Raw genomic sequence first — 14,912 nt, forward strand, 5'->3', positions numbered from 1 at the left:
TTGACGATTACCAATATAATATTTCGTTGAACCACCATCTTCAACTGACTCGCCTAGAAAAATTTGATCAAACAATTAGTAACTTGGGAACCTCTTATAAGCAAAAAAAACAACAAGATAAACTAAATTCTTCCCACACACACTTTGGAAAAAATAAAAAATAAAACTTAATTTTACATAAATCTTTTCATAAATTACGTCAAGAACATCACTTGTCTCGTTTTTCAATTTCTTCAACAAGTGGTTCTAAATAAGGATCCAAAGCAGTGGGCTGTTTGTTTGGAAGTTTGTGCTCTGGCACAAATGATGACACAAATACATTTTCATTTTTAAAGCGTTCCTTTTTTCTCATATTGGCAATGGTAAGCTCTATGGAACCTAAGAAAAAGATTATCATTTGCATAAAAGATAATACTAACTGTAAAAATGTTTGTTTAAAATTTTGATCACTTTATTGAACCAAGTTTAAGTTACATCAGGTGGATTTTAAGATAATACTTTGTCCAAATTTCAGGTTCATTCTATATACCATTTAAAATTTTCAAAATACCATTGATATTAAAGTTACTCGTACTCTCTACATGTGCTGAATCAACCTCCCAATTTATCTATAGTCTGTTTATTCGGCACATGAGAGTACAACCTTTCCTATACAACAACAAGGCTCAAAATGGCCTAAAAAAACAATCTAAGAACAGTTCTGAGACTCAAAGTTTTTCGAAAACTGTAATTTTGTTCTTTTTTATTAAATATGCTTTAATTGAATGTTTGCGACTAAGCTAATATAGCATTCTTTTGAAACTCTCATCTCTCTTTCTTTGTTTAAAAGATATCATCTTACAAAAAAGTAAGAATAAGAACAAATTTACCTGAGCCTTTTAAATATCCTCTACCAAAACCTGTTTGCCATCCATCCCAATGTCCTATAAGAGCGATATTGCGCGGATCACCAGTGACATAAACAGGACGTATTGTTTCACTTCTTTGACAATTATCACATGTTATAGTTATTCAACAGGGTGGCCTCTTTGAAAAAAGGTCTATTGCAATGTCATATTGTCTAGTTTTTTTTTAAATCAAAGTTTTCTTTTCAAAAAAAACCCACTTCACATTTCTTACGTACCGTGAGTGGTCCTAAATCCGACAGCCCTGCCTAAATCCGACGTGGTCTTTCAAAGATACAAACTAAAATAAAAAAAACCTTTTGCTGTGACGCAACGAAAATACCAAAGTGTCAACTAAACTGGGAAATTTGATACAGTAAACCAGTTGAACCAAATAATTACATAACAATCAATATAAAAGGGGTTGCGCGCGTTTCAGAACTCTTCCGTCCCTCCACTCTGTTTGCATAGCAAAGACATGCGGGAGGCAGGAGTGACAAAAACAAGCCGTAAATGTCATGTTTATAAGTTGCGAAGCGATCCAGAGCCTCCTCGATTTGTAAGTTGCAAACAAAAATTTAATGACAAACAAACGCCGTACATCAAAGTAAGACAGAGTAAGATGAAAACCTAAACAGTCTTGGGGGATCTTGAATTTAAAAAGAGTCACAGTCACAATAAACAGACTGTACCCTTATAATCATAAAGGTTGGTGACTCCAGTCAAAACACAGATTTGATCTGCAGCGTCATGCTTCACCTTACACCTTTACTTTACAAAATGGAGAAAATTTTACAATAAACCAAGGAAAATGTCAAAATTTCTGAGATGAATTTTTTTTTCAAACTATCATGTGTAAAAATACTAAAAAGAAGGAAGTGAGTTACTGCTTTTAATGTTAGAGTTTTTAATTATTCAATATGAAATCTTAAATAGCAAAAGGTCTATTTCCAAAATATATATATTTTTTAAATAAGGCACGACAAATTTTATTTATTGTTCTACAGGAAGGCCTTCCGAAGAATATGGGTCAGTCCTGGTCAGCAAGTCAGTATATAATAAAATCAAATCTCTGAAAATCTAGGGTCATAAGGTCAAGATTGACATTTTGAAGCACCTGACTATTTCCTCTTTATTGATGAATGATATTTGTGTCATTTCCATTGTGGTATTTTGAATTGACTTAAGTTTGGGATGAATTTACAATACAAATACATTAATTTTCAATTTGTTCAGTTGCAAATTCAATATTATTATTTTTTCTATTTTGAAAAATTAGAGTCGGTCAGGCCTGTAGAACAACAAATTAGTTTGGTCTCACTTAATGCCAAAAAGAAAAAAACTTTCGAGCCAGAGAAACAATTTCATTTTTCCAAAAGAATGCAAAAAAGAAAAATTTATGACAAAAGTATTAAACCACATTTTAAACGCATGCAAAGGAAAGTTCATAATTCACGACAAAAGTTTTCCACGTTTTAAACGCACGTTGAAAGAAATCTCCAAATTTATGACAAAAGAATTCCACATTTTGAGCGCACATTGAAGAAAATCTCCAAGTTCATAACAAAAGTATTCCACATTTTAAAGGCATGTGAAAGAAAAGTTAATAGTTCACGACAAAAGTTTTTCCAATTTTAAATGCATGCGAAGGAGAAGTTCATAGTTCACAACAAAAGTTTTCCCTATTTTAAACGCATGCAAAGGAAAATTTCATAGTTCACGACAAAAGTTTTCCACATTTTAAACGCATCTGAAGGAAAAGTCAATAGTTCACGGTAAAAGTTTTCCCCATTTTAAACGCATGCAAAGGAAAAGTTCATAGTTCACGACAAAAGTTTTCCACATTTTAAACGCATACGAAGGAAAAGTTATTAGTTCACGACCAAAGTGACCCCATTTTAAACGCATGCAAAGAAAAAGTTAATAGCTCCGACCAAAGTTTTCCCCATTTTAAACGCATGCAAATAAAAAGTTAATAGTTAACGACTAAAGTTTTTCCAATTTAAAACGCATGCAAAGGAAAATTTCATAGTTCACGACAAAAGTTAATCCCCGTTTTAAAAGCATACAAAGGAAAATTCCATAGTTCACGACAAATGTTAATCCCCGTTTTAAAAGCATGCAAAGGAAAATTTCATAGTTCACGACAAAAGTTAATCCCCATTTTAAACGCATACAAAGGAAAAGTTCATAGTTCACGAAAAAAGTTTTCCCCATTTTAAAAACGCATGCGAAGTAAAAAAGTTAATAATTGACGACAAAAGTTTTCCACGTTTTAATTGCACGTTGAAGAAAATCTCCAAATTCATGGCAAAAGTATTCCACATTTTGAAGGCATGCGAAGGAGAAGTTCATAGTTCACAACAAAAGTCTTCCCCATTTTAAATGCATACAAAGGAAAAGTTCATAGTTCACGAAAAAAGTTTTCCCCATTAAAAACGCATGCGAAGTAAAAAAGTTAATAATTCACGACAAAAGTTTTCCACGTTTTAATTGCACGTTGAAGAAAATCTCCAAATTCATGGCAAAAGTATTCCACATTTCAAACACATCTGAAGGAAAAGTTAATAGTTCACGGTAAAAGTATACAAAGGAAAGTCCATAATTCACGACAAAAATATCCCACATTTTATTTTTCAATGGGATTAGCTAACTTTTTCAGAAGTTAAGTTAATTTGGAAATTGGCAGCTATAGAATTTCCCTCACAAAGAGGTTTCACTTCCCAGATGAGTGCCATTATTTATTGTTGTAAGAAGATGCACCAAGAAAAATTCAATCATCAGATCATCAATCATTCAATTTTGCTTCAGGTTCAAATTTTTTACAATTAATTACTTACTTGGATAACTTGGAAACAAACCACCAAAACGATTCTTCTTTGATGCTGACATTCAGTGTTTCTTTTTCATTCACAGGTTTATCCACAAATATTCAGTCACTTGCCTTGTCACCACAATTTAAGTATAATATACAGGCAAATTGCAGTTAGTTTGTTCTGAAAGTTGACAAATATTGTGTCCATCCTGCTGTTTTTTTGTTGTTGTTTTTCTGACAACGCGTGTATATATTGCGACATTACAAGGGAGAAGAGGTGAGCATGACAACCTAAAATTGATATGATAAATTTGCTTATAATATGTAATCTTTCAAAAAAAGAGGTTTTGAAAAACGTGAAAATTGCTAAACTTCCAAAGAGACCGCCAAACAATTGAATACAGGGAAATAAAGCTTACATTGATTGAACTTTTGATTTAAATTTTGCTAACCTTTCTCTCAGACAAGATTCAACATTTTCTGGAAAAAAGCGAACCATGAGTGCAAATTGGTCTAAGCAACGTGGATGCAAGGAAGAACCAATTTTAAAAGATGTGCCAATCGAGCATTATTGTGTGGACGAGCTCCATCTTCTGCTTCATCGTGTGACCGATGGATTGGAAGACGGGATGTTTCACTCAATCTTTGATCTGGACGAGGTATTTGCCACTCTGTTAAACATGAGAATATGAAAAGTCACTCACAGATTGTTTGGACTAGTGTCTGTTCCAAAAAAAAATTGGCAGTCTGCACATTTTCATTCATTGCACTCAAAGGATTCAAGATAATAGTTAAAAATAATTTTGAGCGGGTTGTTTTAAGGATTTTAAATCTTACAAAATTTCCACTAAAATTGCATTTAAAAGAACTAATTTTCGTGGTTGATACTCATATATTTACTCCTTCAAGAGCAATGTGTTGAAATGTGCGGAATTTTTTATTGGAACAGACTTTAGTATTAAATGAAAAGCGGAAAAAGTTAGTGATTTGACATTCCTTCAATTTTGGGGGTGGGGATGTTGATAGTGTAGTTTTCACTTATAACATACCGTTTTCATTATTTTTAGAAAAATGGAAATGAAGAGATGCGTTCAAAACTGCGGCAATGAAGAAAATAGGCATCTCGCTCAAATTTTGGACAAACAACAAGAACAAATGGGAGTGGACTTCATTGATGGGTAATGACTAGAAACGTATGTTGGCAAAGTTACCAGACCACTTCGAATAATTTTTGCCAGACAATCAAGTTGGTCCTACAAGACAGTTGTGCAAGGTAAAGACCAAACCATTCTAAATTACAGTTTCCTTAAATTCGTTGTGACATAATGCAAAATTCTTAAACATATTTTCTTACCATTCCAGGCTTTTGAAGAGCTTTACACAATAATGAATAAGCCAGAATTGACAGACGCTGAGATCGACGACTTTGAATTGAAGGTAGGCTTTTTCCATTCATTACCACTGAATATTTGCGTTGGATGTGTGTTCACAATGAAGACTCTGTGACTGCAAACAAAAAAGAGATTTATTTTTTATACAGTAGGCTAAATAAATTACAATGAAAATTCTGTTGGGTGTCGAGAAAAGACTGCAAATGCTTCAAGAAAATGGGTTTGAAAGAAAAAAAAGAGCTTACCATCGGACAGAAGAATGATCTTGGGAGGTTTTCAGCCACATGAAATTGTAAATAGGAACTGATTATATAGAGCAATCATACACCTTAATTTTTACAGTAAAACACCCTGGTCAAAATTCTTGTTAAGATCTTTCAAGATCATGTATACTCGTGCAAGTTCTTGAATTATGAAAGAACTTACAAGATCTTAGTAATTTCTTACAAAGATCATGGAAGATATCACCACAGCAAACACAGTGGAAAGATCATGTAGGAAAATTTCTAAGAACTTGACAAGATATTGTAAGAACTTATATGTCCAAGAAGTGATTCATGTGATATGATCTCACAAGATCTTTGTAAGATCTTAACTAAGATCTTTCAAGTTTAATGTGATTTTGTAACTTTTTGAAAATTTCATCCAAGATCTTTCAAGTTTACTTGAAAGTGATTACTTGCATGATCTTTCAATTTCCATCTTATAGAATTTGAAAGATCTTGCAAGTTTACTTTGTTCATTATTCTATAGAAGCTGTGTAGAACTGCACAATTTTATCATAAGAATACCTAAAAAACCTTTGAAATACCTGATTCGTTTACGATAATTTATTGTAAGATCTTACATTAAATACTCTTATGTGACAAATAAACGCCCCTTGTTAATTTTTCGGAAATTTTCCAACCACCCGGACATTAGTACTCTTAGGTTCCAAATAAACGGGCCCCCCCGCTTGTTAATTTTTCGAAAATTTTCCAACCCCCCCGGACCTTATTAGGACCCCCCCGTTTATTAATTTCTAAGAATATTTTCAGCTGTCACAGAGAAGGCCCCTTATTTTGCTCTAAGTAGCCTGATTTTAGCCTATTTTTGGGTTTCAGAAGTACAATTTCCAACCCCCCGGCAATTAGGTCCCCCCGTTTATTAAAATCTAGAAAATTTTCCAATCCCCCCCCCCCCCCGTTTATTCGAACCCCCCCGTTTATTTGGAACCTAAGAGTAATTTTAAAGAATTTTTTCAGCTTCAAAAAGAAAGATTCTAACTTTGCTCTAAATAGCTTAATTTTAGCTCACATTTACCTTTTATTTTTGTGTTTTCAGAAGGACCATTTCCAGCCCACCCATTTATTTGGACCCCCCCCCCCGTAGCTCAAATTCGGAAGTTTCACGGGAATTTGATTTCGCGGTTGAGAGAAATTTCTATTCATAATATGGCCTTTTTGCCCTAAAAATACCAATTTTAGGGTAATGTTTTGAAATCCTGAAACTATTCGTGTTTTGCGAATTTGCCGAAAAACCGCGAAAGTTTGTTCCCTTAAGGTAGTATCCTGTTCCCAGCCTAATAGACTCCCCTTCACCATCGAATTCGGTTCTAGTCTGAAGGGCTAGAGACAAGTCTCTTGGATGGGAAACGAAACCACTTATTTCGGATCCAAAACGCCCGCGTGTGGCTTTTACTCAAACGCCGGATAAAACTAAAATCTATCGCTAGATTGCAAAATATATAGTCCCCTATAAAACAAAAGAATCACTGTCATGATTACGGCGCGTTCTGGATGGGAAATACCTTAAGGGAACTTTTTTCGGTGAGTAATAATTTTGGCGCACGGTCGATGCAAAAATTTTTTTCTTATTTTGACGAATGAACGATTTTTTTTTATCTTCGTGAGAACTAATTTTAGCGAATGACTGCGTAAATATGTTCTATTTTGCCTTATTTTGAGCAATTTTGTTGAATTTCAATTTTAAGCAAAACACCAAAGGAATTTTGGCGAGAACTAATTTTGGCGATCCAGGCTTTTTTCCAACTTCGGCGAGAACTTAATTTGGCAAATGACCTAAAAAATTAATTTTGGTGTGAACTAAATTTGACGAATTTCAATTTTGCTCGCCAATTTCGCCAAAATTAGTTCCAGGTAAGGTAAGTAGCTTCAATTTCTTCCGCCTGGAAACTCACAGCTTGTTAATTTTTGGACCTTTTTAGGAAGCAATTTTCAGTTTAGTTGCCGAAAGAAGAGTGTCATAATTTGCTTTTTAATTAGTCAAGCTTATTTCCTCATTTTTGGTACTGACCCCTTCCCCGTTTTATGAACATTCTGCGTAGAAAAACAANGCTACAGATTAAATGAAATGAATGAAACGATCGATGATCTGTCACTGACAAAAATCTATAATTACGTCCCGCGGAATTATGATGTTGCGGTGCCAGACTACACATAAGCAGGGTATTTGTAAATCGGAATTCAGATGGGCTTGGCAGCTCAATTTCTTCTACTCATATAAAGTATGGGAGTACAAACTGTAAACAAAAATAGGCAAATGTAATAGCTAGAAACAAAATAAATAAAAAAGAACTAAGCTTTAAGGCTAGAAAAATAATGATTCAGATTCTTTAGGAAATGGCTATCTATGGAAAGATGTTTAAGAAAAACTATTAAAACTTATCTCACGCTTTTTTTAATAAGAATGTCTTCTATAAGAACATCAGGCCAAATCGCAAGAAAGGCTTGAATTTAAACTTTGAGGCAGAAATGTTATTTTAGCTCCAAATGTTCATTCATAAGTCTCAAACTCTCAAAGATCATTTCTCATATTTTGTAAACTTCAAAAATATATATCAATTTAAAAATATAAACGTTTTGATGTGGAGAAAGTATTTAATGAAAAATGTGCTTATAAACGAAATAAGCTAAATTGCATGTTTTTATTTTCTCTAAGTATCAGATTCTAACAAAACATTTTCATCTTACAACCAAAAACTGATTTTTAAGGAAACGGCACACCATTATAAAAACGGTTGGAACCATGGTCCGAAAAAAGCTTGGGTTTGGGATACAACGCATTAATCAGCTTTTTGCTGTGTCAAGTTTTGGATCGAATTGAAATAAATAATTCTACAAACAAAAATTTCGAAAATAAACAAAGCAAAGAACAGTTTATAAAAGAAAAAAGTTAATTCCAAGAAAATTAATTTTCAAATTTCAAAAGATTTCAGAGAGTTTACCAAAAACAGGCTAATTTTATAAAAAATTACTTAGTCGTGTTGATATGAAAAAAGTTCCCTTGAAAGAAATCCATTAACATCATCTACGGATATAAAAATTACACGTCTCAACAGTAAGCGTGTATTAATACGATCACAATCGTTGGTTTTAGTGACGTGAAGAAAATGTTTACCAAGTTTCTTTGCATCAGCATACCTCTTAAGTTTAGCACTCATTAGACCTCCAACTCCATCATACAAATTCAAGTTAGTTTGAATGTATCGTTGAATTAAACAGATTACCTCATTTTCAAGAAGTTCGAAGCACAAAATAATTCCAAAATGAGTTTGATGAGTGTCCTCCTTCGCATATTCTACAAAGTAGCTACAACTTTTTCCCCGACGTTTGTAGTTCAAACTATGATAAACCACACCATTTACCATACAACGAGAACAGAATTTGCTATCATTGGTTACTGACACAGGCAAGACGAAATCAAAACGTGGTAACAAAGAGAAGGTTGGGCCCAAAATCGAAGTTTCATCATTGACCTTCACAGCTTTCTTCAATTTACCAGTTAGTCCAAGAACATACCTCTTCAGAGTTGGATCGTTTTGACAGGAAATTTCTTTAACATGAAAACTTAAGTTTTGCGCAGTTCCAATATTGCGAATCATTTGCGAAATTACACCCCTGGAACCATGATACTGCCTTTTGAGGGTAGCAATGAAGCCTTCAAAAACGAAGTTTGACATCAGCACGAGGGGACATCCATGAAGTTGCCTTGCAAGGTGTAAAAGAGCATGATTAGTATACGTAAAAAATTGCCTCCCGTATATATCATCAGTCAAGCGGTGATACTCATCGAGCATGTCATGAGCTTCTACAATATCATTCAAATTACAGTAATCTTGGTTAAGTGTTTGAATTGCTGTCACGAACAACCCAATGTGAGCGAATACATCATCGTCTAGATAGCCCTTTAAGATTGGTAAAATTACATGAAATAAAAGAATTTGCTGCTCTGTAGCTTTGGCTCTCTTGAGACTTTTCAAACTTATCTCGGGGGCTTTCTTGTGAAAGTCGTGAGGAAACTTAACAAGGGAGACAGATTCATTTATTGCTTTTATTTCAGTGACATCCAATACTTTGTTGCTTGTATTAAAGAGTGTTAACATTTTCGTTTCCAGTCTCCTTCAAGCACAAGGTGCATGTAATCTAAAGGCAGTTCGTTCGGTATCTCCATAATATCTAAAACAACTGACCTCCCCTTAAAACCAAAATGTCTTTCACCGTCAGATTCAGCATCATTAGCATGGGTCAAAAACCTCTTGATGTGTTCGAATAGCATACTCCACATTATACGGGTAGATCCAGGAATTAGAATCTTCGTTGTGCTCCCCAGGATGATAGCACACACTACAACCATAAAGTCCATTAAATTGGGTCATCATTAGTGAAGCTGCTTTGGCTGGAAGGTCAGCAAGTTCAGCCTGCAAACGAATGTAGAAAACCTCACCATTCACAGAAAAACCGTTTCGCATGAGGTGACCAGCTTGTTGAGTAAATGATATTTGGAACAGTTCATAGTCTGGTTTATCAGGGCCATACCAGAGACCACACAATACAATATTGGGAAAACAGTATCGAAGGCGTATACCAAGTTCAACAATAAATGCTGATAATACCCATATTTCTAGGCGTTTTGATTTAACAGTGGGTGCTCCATCAAGATGCCAAACTAATGTGACATATTTTTGATCCTCGTCATGTTTTAAATCATAAATTTCTCCGTCTTTAACATCACAATAATACGGACGGTTGTTATTTGAGCTGTAATTGGATATAACTTCACGGTGTTCTATAAAAAAATATAGCTGTCATTATGGATTGTTCACAAGATCCATTCACTAGTCTAATCAATAAACTGTCTCCCTACCACCTGCTCCCACAGCAAATGTGCTTTCTAATTGAGACTAATCAAGAAGTTTATTTCAATATAAGCCAATTTTTAATAAAGGCGTATTAAAAAATTGGCTTATATTTGAAATAAACTTTAGTCTCAATTGGCAACCTTTTACAGTCAGACTAAAGACCCAGTTGAAAAAGTTTTTTTCAGAGGGAATTTAATTTAGCAAATGGTTTAGAAAAATCAAATTTGACAAAAATTTAATTTGCAGACCAAGAATATTTTTGCCCATGCTTTAAGGCCTGAAATATTGGCAGGAATTTAATTTGAAAGAAAAAATTAAATTATATTATTTTGGTGGTTTTTGCTAAATTTGCCAAAATTTGACCCAATGGAAATTTGAAAAAAATATCACTCATTGTAAACATTTTTTAAAATTCAATTCCAAAAAATGTCAAGACCAGTTTTAAAATATTTTAAATATCATCAAAGAAGCACTAATAATACGTACTTCACATCCAAAAGGTATGGTTTGGCAGTAAAATGGCATAAATGATGAAAAATTTCAAAGTTATGCAGATTTGGTTGTCATTAAAAGCTAAGTCCTTGTGAGATCTTCAAATTTTGCAAAAATGTTAAACCGCAAAATTTTATCTAATTTAACTATTCATTCATTTACCTTGTATGATCCTTTTAAGTGATTCTTCAATATTATTGACATAATAGCAAAGTTGGTCCTTTGCTTTCAACACCCGTCCAAATTGATCACAAATGTCATTTGAACAAACACAGTTCACAACGTTTGTATGGCATGATTTGCATAGCTGATGGTGAGTCATTTCCGGAGAAATTTGTTTTTTCAACTTATCCAACAAATAAAGTGATGTAGTGCAATTGTTTGGAGTGGGAAGTACCAACTGAAAAAGTGTAAGAAGATCTTTCTGTGCCGAGTCTGAAAGACAGTGCTTGGCAGAATAAACGATGAATAGATGGTTGAATGATTTTAACGTCATGGAAGACCCTTCGAATATAGGAGATTCATTGGTGTCAGCATTGTCTATGTCAATGTCGTCTTCATCAGAAGTTGAATCTAGAAATAAAAAAGAAAAGTTGAGCCATAGAGTCACCATTTCTAGCTAATATTGTAAACTTTTATCTATTTAACCATATTCATACTAGGAAGGGATGTTTCTGTTTGGAGTTTGTTTCTGTTTCTGCCCTAGCCCCCTTCTTGTTCAAATTAATGATAATAGCTCCCGAAAATATAAAGCTTTTACCATTAATTTTTTTAGCTTCAAAATAAAAAAAAACCTTAAAAATTTTCACACTATGACATTTTTACAGTAAAGTGTCACAAAATTGACACTTTTCCAATTCCATTTTTTTAAGTCAAATATTGTCCACTCCTTTTCGGAATATTAAGGATAAAATAAGCATTTTAAACTCAGACAACATTTTTCTAGAGCCTTTGTTAGAATGTGATAGATACTTATAAGAAGGAAGGAATTTTTGGTTTTTGCTCACTTTGGGCATGATGAGATACGTCATCAAAAAATCTTTTTGTTAAAAGTTACTTTTGACAAGGATCTTGTGTGCCATATTCCATTCAAAAATTCCAAGTGGCTTTGAACACTCTCTTTGGAAAACAAAAAATCAATACCAATTAGAAGTTACCTTCACTCTCTGAGATATCAGAATTGTATTCACTTTCTGAACTGCTGCCTTCGTCTTGCTCAACAACAACACTAAAGAATAAGGTTTTTTTAATTAGCACCTATCCTCTAATAATAGCAGTGGACTATAGACTTTTTTCAAAATTAGCAGCTCCAAATTTTTTGGTCCGCTGGGGCCCATATATCACAAATCTGAAATATTTTTTGATTTTTTAATTTTAGGCGATCTCCGGCCATTTTTGTGCCCGGCCGAAATAGGTCAATTTTGGGCATTTTTGCCAGGAAAAAAAACTTGAAAATTGGTTGGAGAACCGCCAAAAATTGAAAAAAAATCAAAAAATATTTTAGATTTCAATATTTGGGCCCCAACGGACCAAAAAAATTTGGAGCTGCTAATTTTGAAAAAAATCTTCATAGTCCACTGCTACTAATAAGCACCGCAGCACTTAGTTAATTTTTGTGATTTTAACCAGACCTGATCAAATGAACTTGTCAAACCAAGGCGAACCCAAAAAGTTTTATGTTTCCGGTCCACCAGCCGGGTGAAAATTTATTTCTTCATCACCTGGCCAAATTTTTTTTTTCGTACATCATCGTTCCATCAGCAATTATCTTCTTGAGTTGGAAACTTTTGAAATTTAGCTAAAAATATATTTTGCCGGCCGGGTGAATGTATTTTTCGTTACCCGATGGACCGGAAACAAAAAATGTTTCAGGTTTGCCCAATCTAACAATCAAACTGATTTAACTCATCGCACGGTTAAGTTCAAGTAAACAAATAATCAAACTCTAACATTTTTCAAAAATTGATAAAATTTTAGGTCCCAGTATAAGGCGAGGCCAATTAATTTGTTTTTTTACGGGCCAAGCTACCCAAAAAATAGGGTCGGTTGGTCTACGAAAAAATAAAAATAAAGTAGAATTTCACCTATGAAATCTCCTAAAAAGAAAGCAAAAACTACTAAATTTTGGAAAAAATGCGGAAAATAAAATCAAATGACACACAAAGCTCGAATTTATGGTCAAAATGACAAATTGAACATAGAATTTCAAAACCTTGAAAAAAACTACCAAAATTTTGAAAATTTGGCAGTCTGTAAAGCAATTATTGTAAAAGTGTACTACCAAAATCCTTTTTATTTTTATTTCGATTTTTGGAATTTCAGGGTCAGCCGGGCCCGTAAAACAACTAATCAAATTAGTCTCGCCTAATAGGGGAAAAATTTTTGATGAATAATTTTTTTTCAATGTGAATTTTTACCATTTAGTCATTGAAAACACAAGTGAATAAACAATAAATAAACAGTAAAGTAAATTAGTAGTAGGTTTAGAGAAATAAAAAAACATCAGTGAAGAAAAATATTTAGGAAGTGTTATTTAGCCCCAGAGTTACCTTAAGGGAAGAAATTTTCACGGGAAGAAATTTTTTTCACAGGTCAAAATTCGGAAGTTTCGCGGGAATTTAATTTCGCGGTTGAGAGAATTTTCTGTTCATAATATGGCCTATTTTGCCCTGAAAATGCCAATTTTCGGGTAATTTTTTTAAATCCTGAAAATATTCCTGTTTCGCGGAATTTAAATTTGCGAATTTGTCCAAATACCGTGAAAAGTTGTTCCGCGAAAATTTCTTTCCTTAAGGTACATATAATAATGCAGATCCCCCCCCCCAGATAGAGCCCCTCACCTGTCAGGAAAAAAAACGGCTCCCACGCAAATTTTTAGTTGTAGCTGTAGGGGGTCTGAGCCATTAGTTCAATAACCAAATTTTTATTGATGAATAATTATATCAGTAATCAAATAAAAAAAATTTTTTTTGGTACTGGCTAATCGCATTTTTTTTGTGACGCTGTCCAGATGGTGTCAATCGAACGACTTCGAAAACAATCAAATGATTGCGATTCAATTGTCAAACGCAATCGAACGGCTGATTCCTGGGTAATATTCGATTGTGTTCCAGCCCTGCAATTGGCGTTGGCATACGACAAATGCCAAGGCAAAATATGATGTGGGCGGGTGATGGGAACAGAACAATTTTTCGATGGCTGCCGTAATATTCGATTGCAATGCGACTGCATTTGACAATCAAATCACAATTATTCGATTATGATCGATTGCGTTCAATTGATTTGGTGTTGGATTGACAGCGCCTGGTCCTTCTAAAAGTCTTTTTAGAGGTTGAAAAATCTATTGCACTGGAAGCACCGGAGCGCCAGGAGGGTCCTTTGATTGATTAATATCGATTTTTTTTATCTCCAGACGATCTCAACCGATCGGAACCGACGATTGAACCAGTCGAATTAAATCGAACGCAATCGAATGATTGAAATTCGATTGTTGAACGCAATCGAATCTCAATTGAATATTACCACAATTTTCAGATTCAATTGATATTCGATTGTGTTGCGATTAATGTTCGATTGCGTTCGATTAGGATTTGATTGCGCTCGATTAGGATTCGATTAGGATTCAATTGCGTTCGACAATCGTGTTTCAATCGGTTGATTGCGTTCGATTTGGTTCGACTGGTTCGATCGTCGATTCCGTTCGATTGAGATCGTCTGGATATCTATCGATCGTAATCATCAATTTTATCAATTACAACCGTCTGGGCAAAACGTCAAATCAACATTTTTCTTGGCAAGTCTGAATTTGGATGCCTCCCTTACAAGAATTTAATTAAGCTTTTTTCGCACTGTTTTTCCAAAAATATACTGTGCAGCCAAGAAAGTTCCTGCCCAGAATGAAAGTAGAAAAATGAAACTTACATTCTAGGTTGTTTTCTTGGTTCAATTTCGGTAGTATCATCACTATCTTCGTCAGTTTCAGGAAGTACTTGTTCCAAATGTTCATTTCGAAGAGTATCGTCTAATTCATTTTCACGACTATGATGGAAGTTAACAATGTCTCTTTTTTTGTTTCTTCTGTGTGGGTTTTCCTTTGCTACCCTTTCATAACTGTATTGACTTCTTTCAGTTCTGAGATATGAAGAAGTGTTTTCTTCACAATCTTCACCATAATCTGTACAGGATGACGA

Source organism: Clytia hemisphaerica, unplaced genomic scaffold (genome assembly GCF_902728285.1).
Source record: "Clytia hemisphaerica strain Z4C2 unplaced genomic scaffold, Clytia hemisphaerica genome assembly, whole genome shotgun sequence".
Lineage (NCBI taxonomy): Eukaryota > Metazoa > Cnidaria > Hydrozoa > Leptothecata > Clytiidae > Clytia > Clytia hemisphaerica.